The sequence below is a fragment of the Sciurus carolinensis genome, chromosome 5 (assembly GCF_902686445.1).
Source record: "Sciurus carolinensis chromosome 5, mSciCar1.2, whole genome shotgun sequence".
NCBI lineage: Eukaryota > Metazoa > Chordata > Mammalia > Rodentia > Sciuridae > Sciurus > Sciurus carolinensis.
Window position 1 is genome coordinate 51,653,767 of NC_062217.1, and position 20,134 is coordinate 51,673,900.

The following is a 20,134-nucleotide window of genomic DNA, read 5'->3' on the forward strand; positions in this document are numbered from 1 at the left end:
TGTAAGTTAAACATTATAATGCACCATATAATTGACACTTAAAGTTAGGCCAGTAGAGGGAGAAAAACAAAACAAAACAAAATACATTGATGTGGCAATGTTAAACAGAGTGAATTTTGTAGGTCAGGAAAGTAAAATAAAAACAAGGATGGTGTACATTAAAAATATATATCACGTAGAATCAAGTAGAGTGCTAAATAAAAAATCAAAGAAAAATGCAGTTCTATACCATGTTCATGGAATGATGAGAATACGTTGTAGAGAATACTTTGTAGAGAAGTAAACTGATAATGTATGTGTTTATTTGTGTTAGTTTATTAAAAGGTATAAATATTAATAATTGTTTGGAGGGTGCTGTAGGAATAGACAAAGAAGAGTATATCTGATCAGAGATTGATTATACCTCTTGACTGGCTTTCACAAGACCACAGTGACTACATTACTAAAGAAACAGATCCTTTAAAGACATTTGTTTTGTATTGGCCACTAGTTTATGGTATTTCTTTGCTTTTTACTCAGTTTCTTTTGGTATATAGTAAAAAGGAAGAAGCACTAAGATTTCTTAACATTATTTCTTTTTCACTTTTTTATATCAAAAAATGGTTAAAGAGAATCCTACAATTTTGATATTGTAAAGGGAATCTTCCTGAAAAATTTAAAATTCAGTAAAGTGACGATCACAATTATAAGATGATTTCCTCAGTTATGAAATATGGCAAAATCTCTATGTGATTATTTGGTTATTAATTAATACCTCATCAACTGAAAAACATGAACCAAATGATAATCTCATTTACTTGTTAATTATCTTACGTGACTTAGAGTGCTGAAAATAGACCTTAAAAAGTATTTTAACACCTAGACCTTTAAAAGTAATTTAATAACTCAAAACCATAATAAATCAAATTCACAACACTTAATAGCATAAATTTCACAAACATAATTTAGGGTATGCTCATAAATTAATATTAAAAAGAACATCATTACCCTATGTACATGTATGATTACCCTATCTACATCGTACACACCACAGAAATGAAAAGTGGTACCCCATTTGTGTACAGTGAATCAAAATGCAGTCTGTAAAAATTTAAAAAAATAAAAAAGAACATAAACACTTATTAAAAGTATGATGTAGTATAATATTCAATTTTTTTGAAAGATAGTGAATGATAACTTGATAATCTATAGTTACCAGTAATTTACATTCAGGAACTGGGGAACTTATAGGATATTTGCTGGTGAAAAAGAGATTGTAGGGTCATGTATACATGTATCTTGGGGAGTAGAGTTTAAAATGTTTGTAGTTTCTATTAGAGACAACAGGTTGATTATTTTCTTACTAAGATGCCCTTTGTGCATGAAGTGGAAAGAAGAGACATCTCAATACTTTCTCAATACTTTCATCTCAATACTACCTATGATGAAACATTTCTTCCTTTCTTTTGGTTTAATAAAAAGTTATGAAGAAAAGTTTACTTCATCCTTTTATGATCCCTGTCCACATCCACTGGAAGAAATCAACAGCACCACCATATATATATGTTTGTTATATATGTATATTCTAATATTGATAATAAATAAGAATGTGGTACAAATTCATTTGGAAGGCAAGAAAAACAAATATATAAAAATGAATGATTCTTCATTTTAGAGTTCCTGCTACTTTCTGGGAAGTATCAAGATTTGAAATTGGAAGACAAGATCATTAATTCCTGGATCAATGACAATAGCTACCTTAAAACAGGTTAAGGATTTCTGATATTTTTCTCATGCACTATTGCTTGATGAGACTTTCTAAAATAATGATAAGTTCTCCTCCTTGATTCTAGATCAGATTTTCTCAACACCACTCACTGAATATTGAGAAATTTCATGTCACACACACACAAAGACACACAAATGCACACACACATGCAGTGAACACTATTCAGTCATTCTATCATAAAAAAGAAGGAAATTCTTTCATTTGCAAAAGCATGATTTAAACAAAACGTGAATTCATCTACACTATTAAGCAAAATAATATTGACACAGAAAGAAAAATAATGCATGATCTTACTCATATATGGCATCTAAAGTCACTGATCACACAGAAGTAAAAGTAGAAATAGGACTGGGGTGATTAGAGGTCAGGTTAAGTGATGTTTTCCAGTGGATATAAAATTTCTGTTAAATACAGGAAAATTATTCCAAGAGAACTTTTGTACAACTTGATGACTGTAATTTATAATATATTGCATTTTCAAAAAATTCTAAAGAGTAGATAGAAACTGTTCTTGTCATAAAAATATATGTGAGGTAATGTTTTTTTAAATTGCCTATATTTAGGCAATGTGCAATGTATGCACAACTCAAAACATAAAGGTAAAAGAATGTATGTTTAGTTTTATTTATCAATTTAAATAAAAATGAATATCTGATTGTAGATATTTGACAAATTTAAATAAATCACATATTTTATTATATATTTTAAGCAGCTTCTCTGTCATAAAAAGGTTCTAGGTTCTGAGGGTCATTGCCATCAGTGAAACAGAAAAATTCCCAAACTATAAATAAGTATATTATAATGTAAACATTTTATTATTTAAAAGTATTATTTAATAATAAAATCTAAAATGAAAACAGCTGGTTTTGTGCATAGGTTAGACATTAAAAGCAAGTGATCAAGGAGATCTCTGAAAACATTATATGTGCACAAGGTTTGAAATTGAAAGACTCAAATATCCTTAGTAAGATTAAGTGAAACTGCTAACTAAGGTTTTCCTATTTTTATTAGTTCCCAAGAGGAGAAAATACACTGTAAATGACAGAAAGGACCAATTTCTAGTCATGCTCCATGATGGTACTTAGCTAATCCAATTGCCAACCTCCCATTGATTTGAAAGGATCTCTATGTCAGATCAGCTCTGCAGAGATACAGAGCAAAATGAGAAATTGACTGAGAGACACTTGACATCCAGTGTGCCTGCTTCATATTTCTAACACAGATGAATATAATGTTTTAAAAAAGCCATGTTCTGTATTGCTTTGTTGAATATTAGTTATCTTTGCAAATAGTTTTATAAATTTGCTTATAATAATATAATCAAATATTTTTCTTCTAATAAAATGTCATCACATATTTTCAGAAAAGATTTCTAGCTACTAAAAAATTATTGTTTTACTGGTCTATGGGCTATAATTTGGGAGGAGTTGATAATGTACAGCACTAAAATATCTCGGTGGATAATTAGATATAGGTCCAAAACTCTTAATTTTATGCATGTTTTAAAAGTAAATCTACTAGCAGTAACAGGTGTCTGATTGAAGAAATTTTATCCACTGGATTACACAAATAGTAGATGAAAAATTCAACTTTACCCTTGAAGATTAAAAAAATATCAGTATATGTCATTCATTAAAAATAACATTAAATTTTGGTCTCATTCCTTAGATATTCCTTGCAATACTGCAGCATTTCTTAAAGAAATGTAGTAGGATTTAAACACACACACACACACACACACACACACACACACACATTTATAAATATCATGCTTCAATGTGTTCTGTAAGAAGTATAGAATCCTTATAGATGTCAAGATTTAAAAGATGCCAAACCAGATATCTTACTTTTATCCATAATTATTATCATAAATTATATCTGTTTCCATATATTATTTTGGAATTAACTTGAAGCTTTTAATTGCATTTGCATCTCCAGACTCTCTTTGCTTTATCCTGTTTGTGCATTGGTCTTAGGGGAACTTCATACAATAAGGATACTCATGATTTGGAAAATGGGACACCAGGAACACATTACTAGCCACCTTTTACGCATCACATGAATGCGGGAATGAAATATAATTTGGGGGAATTCATAGTTAAGTCCTATCTATATGATCAGTGATTTAAATACTACAAAATATAAAAGAGGACTAAACATTGCATTTTGCCATTATAAATGATATAAATAAGATTTAACATTAATAAATAGAGACTCAGCATATTATTAATAATACAGTGTGTATATATAATAATAATAAGTCTCAGAGCATATTGTTAATAATACAGTGTGTATATATAATAATAATAAAGTCTCAGAGCATATTGTCAATAATACAGTGTGTATACATAAAGGATAGTTAGTATATATTGGAGAATAAGTTTACATGTCAAATATTTAAGACAGGTAATTCTAGTACCATAAACATGTTCAATTGATACACATTTATAAATAGGTTTATTAGTTGTTAAGAACATTTCGGTCAAATTTTTCTTGTTATCTATGACAATCATATTGTTGCAAGTTTACTGAATAATGGTATACATTTTTAAAAATTGACAGGTTCTTGTTTACCAGAAAAATTTTATTCTTCTCAAATATAAAGGCAATGTTTTCTGTCTTGATCTATCTTTTAAACAGAGAAATCCTACTGATTTTATGATGAGCTTCAAGGGACAAAGAGCAAGATGAAACAAGCCTAGTGCTACTGAAACCTACCAGCCTGCAAGCATGATTTGATATATCCACTGTGACCTCTTAAAAACGAACAAAATACATAGTGTTTGGGGAATTAATGTGATGAATTTCCTTTTGCTTATGTTCACAGTAATGCATTTCATGAGTTTTCATGAGAGAAAATGTGTTCCTGAAATAAAATCCATAACGGTTTGCAATTTTTTCCTTCCTTTCTGCAGTACTGTGGATTGTAACCAGGGCCTTGTATATCCTAGGCAAGCATCCTACCACTGAGACACATTCCCAACTCCCAAATTTTTAAATGAAATACTTTTTGAACTGATCTAAGGATGAAAACACAATAACAGTTATATCTGTAGATTAAATAATTCATTGTACTATTTAGGATAATTTCCTTTATGGCCTAGAAGTGAATTTTTATTCATTTGCTCAAAAATCTATTCATTTAACAAAGTGTTCTCTAAAATATACTAGGCTCTCTCTATTGCAGTATGCATCTAAGATTTTAACTAATTTAAAATAAACACTCACATGGAGCTAGTAGCTAATATGAACAGTACAGATATATAAAAATATTTTAAGCATTATTATATGTTGGAGAAAATGTTTACATTTTTATTTTTAAAAGAATTTCTAATTTTTGAATCTTTACTTCTTTGACTATAACCCATTTTAAGAAGGTAGGGACACATCTGAGAATAAGACATAGAGAAAATCTATCTGAAGGGAATTTATATCTGGAGAGGTGAAAGAGAAATATGTACTATTTCTTGTGGCGATAACCACTGTGAATAAAATGGATAGAACAAGGTAAGGTAATAAAAATAGTTTGTGAGTTATGCTCTGTATGTGGGACAAGAAACATTTCTCTAATAAGTTGACTTTTGAGTTCAGATTTAAACAAAGTGAGAGGAGGGAGCCAGGTTAATATTTGAAGAAAAATTTTGAAAGGCAGATAGACTAATAACTGGTACAGAGATCCTATTACAGACACATTCTAAGGAGAGGCCCATGATCTCCAATTCCTGGTATCCACGCCTTTATGAAATCTTGTTTGTGTGCAGAAACAGAGACTGACTTAACAAAGCAAAGGTGATTGCTTGTCACTCCAATCACATTGCAAAACGTTTTAATATTTATTCTGCTAGAAGACTCTCCCTTGCTGGCTTTGAAGAAACAAGTAACTATTTGGGGGGACCCCTAAGCAAGAAAGTGCTAGGGCTGCCTCTAGCAATAACCAGCTAGTACTTGAGGGCAGCCTCTGGCTGACAGATAGCAAGAAACATTGGCCCTCTAGCCAACAAGCTGCCAGAATCTTTTTTTTTTTTTTTTTTTTTGCCAATATTCACATGAATTTCAAAGGGGATTCTTCCAAAATCAAGCCTCAAAAGAGACTGTCATCCCCTTTGACACATTGTTGGTATCCTTGTGAGGCCCTGAAAGAGGACCCAGGTAGGTCACACTTGGATTTCTGGCCCATGGAGACTGGGACTTTAAATTAGTGTTGTTTTAAACTTCTGTCTGTAGTGATATTGTTATGCTGTAAAAGATAATTAATGAAGACCTTAAGGAGCATGTTTCATATGTTCTAAAACCAAATGGTACTGAGCAGGGTCAAAGAGGCAGGGAAAAATCATTTAGAGCCTAATATTAGTAGATATTTTTAAAAAATCTTATTAAGAGTAAGATCACAGTTATTTGGAGTGCTTCATTTACAAGATCTTCATGCTGTGCATTTAGAAATATCTGTATAGAAAAAAATATACAGGGGAAAACATACACACACACACAGTCTTCTTAAAGAAAACTGTGGGAAAAAGTTTTAGGGGCCCAGGCCTAGAAGTAAGGAGGCCTATTGTGTGACTGTTGGAATAAACTGTCATTGATGTACAAACACAAGAATAGGACCCTAATTAGAATAAATTATATGCCACATATGTAAGATATGCCAAAATATTAAAAAAAAACAAATTTATAAAAGAAAGAAATGAAGATGTCCTGGACCACAGTGTTAGCAGTGAAGTCCTGGGAAATGGTAGAACTCAGTAGGTTTGGAAACTGGCACAAAGGAATTGCTGTTACTTATTTCTTGGGATGTGAGTGATGAAGAAAGAAAAGAGAATCAAATAACCCTAACATTTCAAACTTATAGTTTTGCATATCAACTTCCATTGAACACATCTCTATTTTCATAATATAATCATCTAAAAGTATTGATTATTTTCATTCAGTTGAGCAAATATTTAGCTGCCTACTATATTTCGGAAAAAGGCAAATGGCTCACTATATATTAAAATGAAGACAAATTGTTCAGCCTAATATTAATTGTCAACATGTGTATTTACTTTCTTTTTATTGTTTTAAAGGGGTTCACTAATATGAGTTCAAAGTTTTTAAGCTACAAGTAAAGGTAATGTTAATATATCATAAAGGCTCCTCACTGACAACAAAAACAAATCAAGAAAACATTAGATTTGCAGGGTGCAATGGTGCACATCTGTAATCCCAGTAGCTTGGGAGACTGAGGAAGGAGAATCTCAAGTTCAAACCAGCCTCAGCAAAAGCAAGGCACTAAGCAACTCAGTAAGATCTTGTCTTTAAATATCTAAATAAAAATACAAAATAAGGCTGAGGTTGTGGTTCAGTGGTTGAGTGCCCCTGAATTCAGTCCCAGGTACCCAAAAACAAAAACAAAAAACAAACATTACATTCTTATTTTTTTAATGTATTACAAATACACAGTTAAGTAACAAAATTTATTCTGTTTTCTGTTAAAATGCCTACAATTTAAATTTACATTTTAAAAAATGAAAGGAAGATAGTTGACTTCATGTTTCACTTTTTATTAAAAAATATTGATTATTTAACTACAAGTATATTTACATACATAGAAGTATTTTTAAAGTCCATAACTACCAAAACATAATGGATTAATATGTTGGACATTATTTTTTGATCTTATGTTAATTTTTTCATCTTTATATTTTCCTCAAAATGCAGAATAAATCCAAACTTTCAGTAATAGAAAATTAATTAGAATAATATAATGTAAAAGGTTAATAAAGTAGTATTGGCAAAAATATAACATCATATCCTCTTAAATAAGTATATTTGAAACCCAACTTCCAATTTTCCAATACTCATTTTAGCCCCATCACCTCTAAAAGAAAAAAAGAAAGAAGAAGAGAGAGAAAACTGTGACATTAACTTAATGATTACCTATAAATAACATTTGCAAGGACTAGTCTTTTTTATCATGGAAGTCATTTCTTTTATTAATTTCTTCCTGGATCATTTTGAGTTGATACATTCCTTCTCAAAGCATCCTTTGCAAAATGTGATGGACCAAATTACAGTAGCACCTGTGACATAAGTATAATGATACACATGGAATGATTTTTATGGTTTATTTCTTAAAGGAATATGTAACCATTTTTCATTGTAGATATATTTATTCCAATGAGCTTTAGTCATTCATGTACTATTGTTGCAACATAGGTTTTACTTATTTAGTAGTGGTCAAATACCCTGGAAACTAAGCATAAAAGTGTTTATAGTAAAACCTTTCGAAGATTAGTAGCTCAGAATACTCAGATACTGAGAATACCTGAATATCTTCAAACCATAGTATTCTGAAGATAAGCCAATTACTGCTACCATGATGGTAGATCCTAAACCACTTGACTGTGGGTACAAATATATTGCTGATTACTCCAGGTATTCACACAATAAGGAGGATATTACTGTAATGAGTAGAGTGAGACTGCAGTCAGAGGAATGAAATAGGCAAAAGGAGAAATTTGCGGTGACCTTTAAGGAATAATAAATAATAATAATAATAATGATGATGATGATGAACTAAATTACTGTAAAACATTTTTCATGATAACAGAAAGGATTTTTAAAAGTATGGTGTCTTTTAAAAATGCATATTAAGAGCCTCTATTTAATTACTAAGTCTGAGCTTAAGGTTGGGGCATCTGCATTTTAAACAAAAATATGCCCTTGTTATGAACAATAACGTACTAGAAACACTGAACTGTACTATGAATAAGAATATTTGTAAATTAGATTTTATAGTTTCCTAATATGACCTACCTAGATCTTGATTTGTACTTACTGTTTCATGATCAACTTGAAATATGGAGTCTCATAAATAGGAAATAAGGGAGCTAATGGGGGTTTTAAAAACCAACAAGCATCTACCAAAATCTCAAAAAAATCTGAAATACGTAAAATACTCATTTTGTTTTGTTACAAAATATTGTGCTGTTAGGGGTAAAATGTAAACTCTTGGTATCTTCCTCTGCTGAAGAATGGAAGAAGGATGGATTATGTAGATTGTGTAGAAATGAGGAGTGGGGAGGGGGCAGGGGAAGGAAAGATAATAGAATGAGGCAAACATCATTACCCTAGGTACATGTATGAATACGCAAAAGGTATAACTCTACTTTACGTACAACCTGAGAAATGATAGTTGTACTCCATTTGTGTACAATGAATAAAAAAAAATCAAACAACAAGAAAAAGTATATCATTTAAAGCACCTTACTTTCTTAGAAGAAATGATTGGCTCTGACAGTCTTTGTAATCAAATAATATTTATCTCTGTCAGGGAAAAAAAAAGAAAAGAAGAGCAGGCACAGTGACTCATGCCTGTTATCTCAGCAGGTAGGGAGACTAAGGCAGGAGGATAACAAACTCAACACCTACCTGGGTGATTTAGTGAGACCTAATGAAATTATTGACGATCAGAATAAATTTAAGGGATAGGGATGTGACTCAGTGGAAAAGCCCTTCCCTGGCTCTGGGTTTCATTTCTCATTACCAAGAAAAAATAATGATAATAATCTTGAAGTACTTTACCAAATAAGAAGATATCAGGTGTTTATTTAGAAGTTAAAATCTTTTAAGTAAGTTCTTATTTAAGTGGGAAAAAAAAAAGATCCTAGTATACTTGTGCAGATAAAACTGGAGTAGCCATCTGCTCCCCTTTTTTTTTTTTTTTTGTAGTCTTCCCCAACCAATGCCCTTATCAAACACAGTATGAAAACTACCACTCTAGGCACGCAAGCATGCTCAAATTCCTTCAGTATATACACATAATTAATGAAAGCATTTTAGTCATCTTTCCAAGACAGTATCAAATAACTGAGATAATCAGTTTACAAAGAAAAAAAGCTTATTTTTGTTTATAATTTTGGAGATTTTAGCCCATAGTTGGTTAGCCCTGTTGTTTTGGGGCTGTGGAAAGGCAACACATCATGGAAGAGCAAGCTACTCACCTCATGGGGGCAGGAAACAAAGGAGGGACAGGCTCAATTCCTACTATCCTTTTCTAGGACATATCTCCAATGATCTAAGACTGCCCACAATGCCTGACCTCTTAAAACTTCCATCATCTTCTAGTTGCATTAAGCTAAGGACAGGTGGTTCACAGATGGGCCTTGGGGAAACATTCTAGATGTGAACTGTAGCACAAGTTATATGGGAAAGTTTCAAGATGATAGTGCAATAAAACATGAGCTATCTAAATAACAAACCAAAACTGAAACAATTGTGCATCTGAGGGCAACTTACACTTTTGCTTTCAACTTTTGTCTCCAGTTTAGAGGATACAGGATGTGTGAACTTTTTAGAAATTGGTTAAGTTTGTACATTTAATCCGAAGCTTAAAAATTTCTTCTCCAAAATAGTATGACCTCATATTATTTATTCAGTCACATTCATTTATGAGTAATTCTATTTACCTTAAATTCTGCAGGAAAATTGTCTTCTAGGGTGAAGCTGAATTATAAATATCAACTAATTATGTAACTTTAAAATATTATAACTCTCCATGATGTTATCATTGTTTATCAATTACATTGACATTTTTCTGTCTTTTCCATTTGCACAAAGACTCTCAATTATGTTGGCTACTCCTGAAGGAAAGTTGAGATACCAATAGCATTTTGATATGTTTGCTTGGAAACTCTTTCAGAAAAACCTATTTTCTTACATACATTTCAGTCTTCTATAAGCTTGCCCCTCTGCTAGAATGTACAATTTAAGGAGAAAATAAGGACACAGACCCTTTTTTCTAAATGTACATTAAAAGACAGCAATTAATATTCAGACACTATGGTTTCATTGCAATCCTATCATACTGAGGTATTTTGAAAGCCCAAGTTATAATCATCAAAATTCAAATCTCTACATTACTGAATAATATAGTGTAATAATTTTAAAGTTTATATAATACTCTATATAAGCTATAGTCTAAATTGGAGGTAGATATGCATAATAATTTTGCATATAGTTGGGTAAGATATCAAAGTTGATTTTTTAAAAATATGTGACTATATGTTTGCAGATTGTAATTTTCCTCAAGAAAAGTAAAAATATAACATAAACTGGAAAAGAAGGTGTTCCAACATTATCTCAGAGCAAGTAATTACTACTGGATGCTGCGTCCTTTAAAGACAGAAGTATCACTTAATAGCCATAAGTGCACATTATCCGATAGCAAAAATGAGAGAGGAATTATATGCTCAGTAGGAAGCCAGAGCAGGGTACATATTTGTCACTCTACATTATAATGGACTTACATTTTACCCACAATAGCCACCAAAAGAAGAAGGCATATGATTGCCACCTATAACTCTAATTCTGAAAAATAAAGACACTATCATTAAGAGCTACCAGTGATCACCTCAAAGAGAACTGCTTAAGAGAACCATGGCTCACAGGATAACAATAGACCTGACCTATTTGTAATGTCTGTGATGACCAGATATTAAAAATATATAAAGAACTACAACTACAAAACAGTGCTGTCTTTTCTGTCACTTTGTGACAATTTTCAGTGTTTTTGAAAACTGTCTTCTTTGCTGAGTCTAACCAGGACAGTCATTTTCTAGACCACATAATAGGGGCCCAGCCATAACCTTCTTTCCCCAAATGTCACTACAACGGACCCTCTAAGGTAAGGGGAAAAAAAACAACAACTAATATTGTCATTTCTGTTCTTCGATTGGTTAAGACCATTTTCAAGCTCAAAATTGGAGCTAAAAGCCAAGTCTTACTTGGTCACTTCACTTACAGTTTCAGAGATTGTAGGGCATAAATTAGGTTTTGGTCACCATTGCAAAGGGCAGCAGGGTTTCTCCACAATGGAGTTATAAAAGCCAAGAGTCATATTTTAATACAAAAACAGGACAACTCTTTCAGCAAATGCACTAGGTGAAATGAATCTAGGATGGCATAGTGTGGAATAGTAAAATTTGCAATTAGTTTCACACAGAAAAAATGATTTTATTGTTGTGTGTTGAAAAATAAGTTATTATAACTTAACTTAGTCATAGAGAATCATAGAGAATCTCTTAGTCATAGAGAATCTCTTTGGATGATAGTGTGCTTCTGTTGGTACAGAAAATGGTGAAAAAAGAAACTGTTATACAAAAACTCTACTTCAGACTTAAATTTTCCAGATGCTTGAATAGTTCATGCTTATGGTTAACTGGTTTTTAATAAACTTGTTTCAGGAAATAAGACTGAAATGGGTGATTTTTTTCCTTCCTTTGGACGATATTTAGTGATCAGGAAATTAGGTGACTATAACTTAGTATTTTATATGATTATATGGTAGAAGTATGAAGATTATTCTATCATGTATATTTTGCATAAAAAAACAACATGCTTGTATAGTTCGATGAAAGTGATACATCTTTAAAGTATTGCTGTAAAATTTTGTATTTATTCAATTTTTATCTGTGCAGTGGCCTTAACCATATCATTTTCTGTCAATTTGACTTCACTTAATTCCACTTAAAAGTAAATTAAAATCTTAAAATCCAGATTTTTAAACATTTTAAGGTATTCTGCATGATTTGACTCTATATAACAAGTTTTAAAATAAGAAAATGTTTCTTTCTCTCTCACCCTAGTTATTTTGAATGACTACATAATAGCAAATCCACTGACAGACCAGGAATGATAAACACTGAATTTCAGGAGATTTCATTGCTATCTTCATGTGTGTTTGTTCTTCACTGTGTAGCTCACTTAGTTTTGGAAAAGCATAGACCAATTCATTGCGTTGATTCAGAAATCTGGGATTCTGTTCTTACTATGCCCATGATTCCCCTGTGTATATTTCAAATAGATGTCAATAGACATGTCCTTGATTCTGACACAGCACTCCTTCTAACTCCCTGACCACTTTACATAAAGGGCCATTGCCCCAATCTCTCATACTTTCCATCTCCCTTTATCATTCTAAGTTGTTCACTATAAAATTTATCATCAACTTCCATTGAACACATGTATTTGTTTATATACTTATGATCTGTCAAGCTTCATGAAAGCATAATTCTAACAGGGAGAGGGTTTTAGTCATTCACTGGTGTAACTTAAAGTTCTAAAATAGCCCTTGACATTCAGTAGGCACTCATTAAATATTTGTTGTATGCATGAATTAATTTATTCACCTAAAATATGAAATTTAGAATTCTAAATTATACATTTTGAATGAAGTTAAAATTATACACTTCTTACATGATGGATACTCATATAACAAGGTATAATTTGACTCATTGAATTACTTTAATTCATATTTTATGGATGCTGTTTATCTAATATGTATCTACAGCAATATTTATTACTATTGCAATTTTGGTAGCATAAGAATTTAGGCAAGAGTAAATTATAGAGAAATTCTCTTTGAGTACATATACTGAAAAATGGCTAGCTACTCCAGTTGAGTATCTTTTTGGTTCAGCTTCCTCCTGATTTATCTGAGCAATGTCCATGGAGTGATTTTATTCATTGATTCTTAATTTTACTAGGAGGAAAAAATATATTTAAAAAATTCCCTGAGGTTCATTTATTGGTTTTGGTATTATTTGTTTTTAATGATTAACTCTTAAAATTTCCCTATAGCCACTGAAGACTGGCGATTGATTAAATACATTACATGTACTATAGTGGGGAGCATACATGCAGTAGTTCTGAAATCCCAGGTTAAACTGTGTTGTTGTTGGCAGTGTTGGTGGTGGTTTGATTATTTTCTGAAAATTAATTTGGTATGTACTTATTTTCAATTGACTCATAGTTTTACGTTTTATGGAATAGAGTGTGATGGGATTTTTTGGGGGGGTACTAGGCACTAGACCACTAGATCACAACTCTAGTCTTATTTTGTATTTTTATTTAGAGACAGGATCTTACTGAATTGCTTAGCACCTTGCTTTTGCTGAGACTGGCTTTGAACTCTTGATCCTCCTACCTCAGCCTCCTAAGTCACTGAGGTTACAGGTATGCACCACCATGACTGACCGGGTGATGTTTTAATACATTTATACAATGTGTAATAATCTGATAAGAATAACTTCTATTTCTTACATCTAAACATTTCTCATCTCTTTGTGTAGTAAACATTAAAAATCCTGAATAGTAGCTATTTTTTTAATACTAGTTCATTGTTGTCTACTGTGATTACCAAACTGTGAAGTTATTGCTCCTGTCCAGCTGCACCCCTGTAAGTCATTAACTGTCCTTCCTCCATCTCACTCCCACGGGTTTCCCAGCCTTTGATTTTCTATTTTATTTTTTAAATCATATTTTTATTAGCACCTTATAATACATAAAAGCTTCACTTTAACATACACATAAGTGCACATAACAATCCTCATTTTATTTTCTTGTGCTTCTAATTTTCCTCCCCTCCTCCCTCTCCTTGATGTCCTTCCTGTACTCTACTGGTATTCCTTTCATTTATTTTTTAATTGATGTATTATACTTAGACATTAAGGTAGGATATATTGTGATATATTCATGCTTACCTGCAGCATAATTGGGTCAATTCCATGACCCTGTTCCTCTACTTTCATTCTTCTTCTCCCTCCTTCTTGATTCCTTTTCTCTACTGTTCTTTCTTCTATTTTCATGAGATTCCTGCTTTTTAAATTCCTTTTTTTTCTCTAGTTTCTGCATATGGGAGAAAATATTTGACCCTTCATTTTGTGAGTCTGTTTTATTTCATTTAACATTATGGATCTCCAGTTCATCAATAAAGTCATTTTGAACATAACCTGGTAACTAAATAGAGACATTTGCCATTTTGAATATCTATTTAATATCTACTCTTCTTTTTTTATATGAGATGAACCCAGTCTTTCTAAATTTTTGTTCTTATGAGTAGTTTTACATTTGCAATGTGAAAAGTTGATCCCTTTAAAAGTATTATTATTTATTTTATGTATTCATTAGATAGTAAAGGATTGAATTTTGATTGATAAACACTTAAAATATTATATAGATGTATATTCATATATTCTCTAATAATTTTTATGTTAAGAGTAGCATAATTGCTGGATTTGGTGGCTCATGCTTATAATCCTAGCAACTTGGGGGACTGAGGAAGAGGATCACAATTTCAATGGTAGCAATTTAGCAAGACCCTAAGCAACTTAGAAAGTCTCTGTTTCAAAAATGAGAAATAAAAAAGACTGGGGATGTAGCTCAGAGGTAAATCACCCTGGGTTCAATCACCATTATAAAAAAAAGAAAAAGAAAGAAAGAAAGAAAAAGGAGAAAAAGAAATACATAAGTAATTGGTATAAACGATACCTATAATGCTGATACCTTAATCATTTTAATTACTTATTCATATGTTGCTTACTTTAGTGAAAAGTGAATACTTTAGCAGACCATTATTTTAGATAAGCCACCTAAAGCAGTGTCTGAAAATAAACATTTAATACATGTTTATTTAATTAAATCAGAACTTAATTTCCCTGCTTTTTCTTTTTCTTCTCTTCTATCCTTTAAAACACTCTGGTTGTATGTCTAAGAAAATACTCATCATAACCTCCCATGTTTAGGCATTCTTCCTTAATTGATTAGATGTGTGTTTGTTATGTGAAACTACCCCTTGTTAGGAAGTTGAAATGCCAACTGAATAAAATATTGCCTTGCTTTTAAATATTTGATATTGTTTGGAAGTATGCAAAAATTAATTTATTTTATCATTGATTTGTAATTGCATTCCATTATGGTTTGATAGAGTAAAAGGTAGTATCTCTATTTTTTAGTATTTTCTAATGGCTTCTTTGTGGCATAGCAAATGGTCTATTTTGGAGAAGAATCCATGAGCTGCTGAGAAAAAAGTGTATTCACTTGATGATGGATGAAATACTCTATATATGTCACTTAAGTCTATATCATTGATGAGATTATTTAATTCTATATTATTTAATTCTATGATATTATTTATTTCTTTGTTCAGTTTTTGTTTGAAGGTTCTATCCAGTGGTGAGAGTGCTATGTTAAAGTCACCCACTATTATTGTAGTTTGGTCTATTTGATTCTTAAAATTAAGAAGGATTTGCTTGATGTACATAGATGCTCCATTGTTTTGGACCTAAATATTTAAAATTGTTGTCTTACTGCTTTATGGATCTCCAAAGCAGTATAAAATGTCCTTCTTTATCCCTTCTAACTAACTTAGGTTTGATGTTCACTTTATCTGATATGAGGATGAAGACCCCTGCTTTTTTACCAAGTCCATGTGCATGGTATGATTTTCCCCATCTTTTCACCTTTAGTCTGTGGGTGTCTTTTTCTATGAGATGAGTCTCTTGAAGGCAGCATAATGTTGGTTCTTTCTTTTTAATCCAATCTGCCAGTCTATATCTTTTGATTATTGAGTTTAGGTCATTGACATTGAGGGTTATTATTGTGATATGATTTGTATTCCTGGTCATTTTGGCTTATTTTTGGTTTTTAACCTTGACTTGGTTTTTCCTTTGATTGGTTTTTCCTTTAGGGTAGTTCCTCCCTTTGCTGACCTACATAGTTGTTTTTCATTTCCTCCTCATGAAATATTTCGTTGATAATGTTCTGTAGCGTAGGCTTTCTATTTGTAAATTCTTTTAACTTTTGTTTATTGTGGAAAGATTTATTTCGTCATAAAATCTGAAAGTTAGTTTTGCTGGGTATAAGACTCTTGGTTGGCATCCATGTTCTTTCAGAGTTTAATATATATTGTTCTGTCCCTTCTAACTTAAGAGTCTGGGCTGAGAAATCTGCTGATAGCAAATTGGTTTCTCCTTATATGTAATCTGACGTTTTTCTCTTGCAGCCTTTAAAATCCTATCTTTATTTTGTATGTGAGGTATTTTCAATGAAGACAAAATATTTAATCTTGAAAATAAAGTTCACCAAACTGAGAATATGGTAAGAAATCAAGAATGGAAAATCCAAGAATTATGGGATATCATGAAAAGACCAAATTTAAGAATTATTGGGATTGAGGAAGGCACAGTGATACAAACCAAAGGAATGAACAACCTGTTCAATGAAATAATACAAGAAAATTTCCCAAACCTGAAGAATGAAGTGAAAGACCAAATACAAGAGGCTTACAGAACACCAAATGCACAAAATTACAACAGATCCACACCAAGGCATATTAAAATGAAAATATCTCACATACAAAATAAAGATAGGTGGTAACCAATATCATATTTTCAATTTTCATGAAATAATTTTTTTTAGATTCCACATGAAAGCATGTGATGTTTGTCTTTCTGTGCTTGACTAATTTTCTTTTCTTTGAATGGAGTGGCATTTGTGTTTAGCAATAAATTTGACTTTTTTTGGAATCCTCAACAAATAACAGATATATGTATTTGGGGAGAGGATCATTATAGAGAAACTATTATATGCAAAATTAAATAAATAAAAGTAGATAGTTTGATAGACTTAATCTAAAGCTATTTTATTTTTGCAATAACGTATAATAAAATAACTATAGTCATAGTAATAACAGTCATACATCATATTTCTTAATCTCTTGATTCATACCCATCCCCACTTTATTGACAATTCTATTTGTTTGTTTAGAGTAATTTTCAATGAGAAATGGTAACTGCATTTATTATTTTTTAAAAAAGTATTCTCATTGCATTTAGGAATAAAGGTCATGTTTGTCACTTTATCCCTCAATAGAGAAATGAAATTCATATTAATACTAAAGATAATGTTAAAATTCAGCACCAAACATTTGAGAACACAGTAAAATTATATAATTATGTCATGGTAACTTTTTAAATATTTAGATTTATAAACAGAATTAGTAATGTTAATGTAAGTAAATCAAGATTGTCTTACTTGTGCTTGATAAGAGAAAGGGAGAGAAATAAAGTCTTTGTGCAATAAATATGTTGAACAATTTTGTTTACCTGGTAGCTCCTTCTGGAAACCTCTGGACAACAGGGGAAGTAGGCTCATGTGCTTGCCATGTTCACTTCTAGATTTTATTAGAGGAGAAGTTCTCTATTAAAGCATGTCCTGGTCAAGTTTACCCATTCAGGAGATTTCTCAGCAATGAGAATGTGCCTAACACTTTTTTTTTTTTTTTCCTACACAATTGTTAGAAAAACATACTGCATGTGGGATTTAAAAAACAAAAACAAAAACAAAAACACATTTGAGATTGTTGAGTCTTAAAGGTCATCTCTAATGGAGAATTTCTAGGTTCTGAGAGAAGCAAAGGGAAAAATATTTTCACACAGTTCTTTCTTCTTTCTCTTTTCCAACAAAGTCAGTTCCTGCTACTTCTTAGACATGATTAATTTCCAATGTAATTAAGTACCAGGGTTGCTAACTATAGGTGACACAGTTTTTGTTTTCAGATATTTTATATTATTTTATTAATATATCCATCTGTATGTAGAAAAAATAATTTTATAGGCATAAATTCTATCTGCTAAAGAAAAATAAAAATAGCATAACTCATAAAGATGTTTGAACTGGTAAATGAGGTAATAAAGCTAGCTCTAATAACAATAATTTACATATTTCAATGAATAAAATGCACCTCTGTTCATCATAATAAATGCAATAATCATGAATAAAATTTTAATTCTTAATTGAAAGTTTGTGAAAAATGAAACTATACTATTCACTATTGTTTGTTGTAAGGTGATTATATTTCACACACAAGTACTTCTTTGATTCTGGTTTGACAAACAATTATGCCTACTCTAATTTTTATAGGCAGTTAGAAATCTTGAATAACAGGTTAAATATTATTAAAAACTGAAAATAACTTATCTGAAAATAAATTTAGAGACGTTTCTAACATTAACATTGTTGGGTACTTTGATATATTATCTGGCAAGCACTTAATGACTTTAGAAACATCCCAGATTTTCTGTGCCGTGCAATGTCCAATCATCCTCTGAAGAGCATGGTGTGCTTTTGGTACTTACCTGTTCACACTTTAAGATTAGTTTTCTAATCACCCACCATCTCTCTTATAAAGTATAATTCTTTTAAACCTGAAATAGAGCCCTCTTTCTGTAGACTCATCACCTACTACTTTGAAAAGATGAAGCTTTCCTAAAACCTATTCCTTTTGGAGGACTTATATTTAATTTCTTTTCTTAGGCCTTACAGCAAATCTCACTGTATGTAGTTTGGGGTTACATGCTGTTTAAGTCTCTGCTCAAATATGAGCTTCCCTCAGGGCACTGTCCATCATGTTCTTATCTTTGAGTCATGCTTCCCTCCTTCGTATTTTATTTACTTCATTCATACCCATTCCATAAGTAACAGCTCACTATATATATGTCCTATTTCCTTGTACTACAAGTCCCAGCATGCTTCTCATTTCATTGATGCCCAATACATCTTCATTAGGAGAATGAATGCATGAAATTAATTTGCGTTGTTCTGATTTACTTCTTAATTATTTTCAGCTTAAAGGCAAGGAAAGTATCATAATTTTCAGCTTATATTTTTTTTCTAATTTACCTGTACATAGAGGAAATGAGAAATCAAAACTAGTAAAAACTTTAAGCATCAATAGCACATAATACCTTTGCTACCTTCCCTGCCATCACCTATTTTTATGCCAGGTTTTATCAGCTAATGACAGCCAGAAGTTATGACACTACGTCTACCAAATGTGACAACTTACTGTGGCTCACCACATTGTAACTTCATTTTCTCTTAGCAAAGTGGAAATCATGTTGTTCCAGTATTATAAACCTGTTATATGAAATTTCCAAGGTGAGAGACTACTTCTGGAAAGATACAGGGTGTGTGTAGCAAGGTATTTTTAAACTTGTTATGCAAAAAATTTACAAGTAACCGAAATTGTCCCCTAATAATTTTCTTTTTTTGGATTTGTTCAGGTGGTTTCAACATCACAACAACGTTTACTTGGTTGAAACTTTAGATAAACTTATCTATGTGTTTCCCACTCTTTGAGCTTCTTCATTAAACAAACCTTGCCATCTGTCATCAGCATCTTAACCTAGAAGGAATTTACTCATTCTCATGTTATAAGTTAATATACACAGTTGCTGTAATTTGTAAATTAATAAATTTCTGTAAATATGTGTAAAACTATTAGGCATTCTTTAAACTATTTTGAAAAGTTTTGCAGGAAAATTGATATTAAAAGGAAGCTGCTCTTTCTTAGAATAACTCTTAGGTTTCTTTTTATGTGTATTTGCAGAAGATTTATTTCAGCAAATACTTATTTTGCATTTCTTTTCTCAAAAAGCCTCACTTTGAAGCCAAAACAGACATGGTATGTTAATAATACAGTTAGAAGACAAATTTGGAGAAGATTGTCCAGAAGATTGTCCAGAATATTGCCCCAAATGGAACACT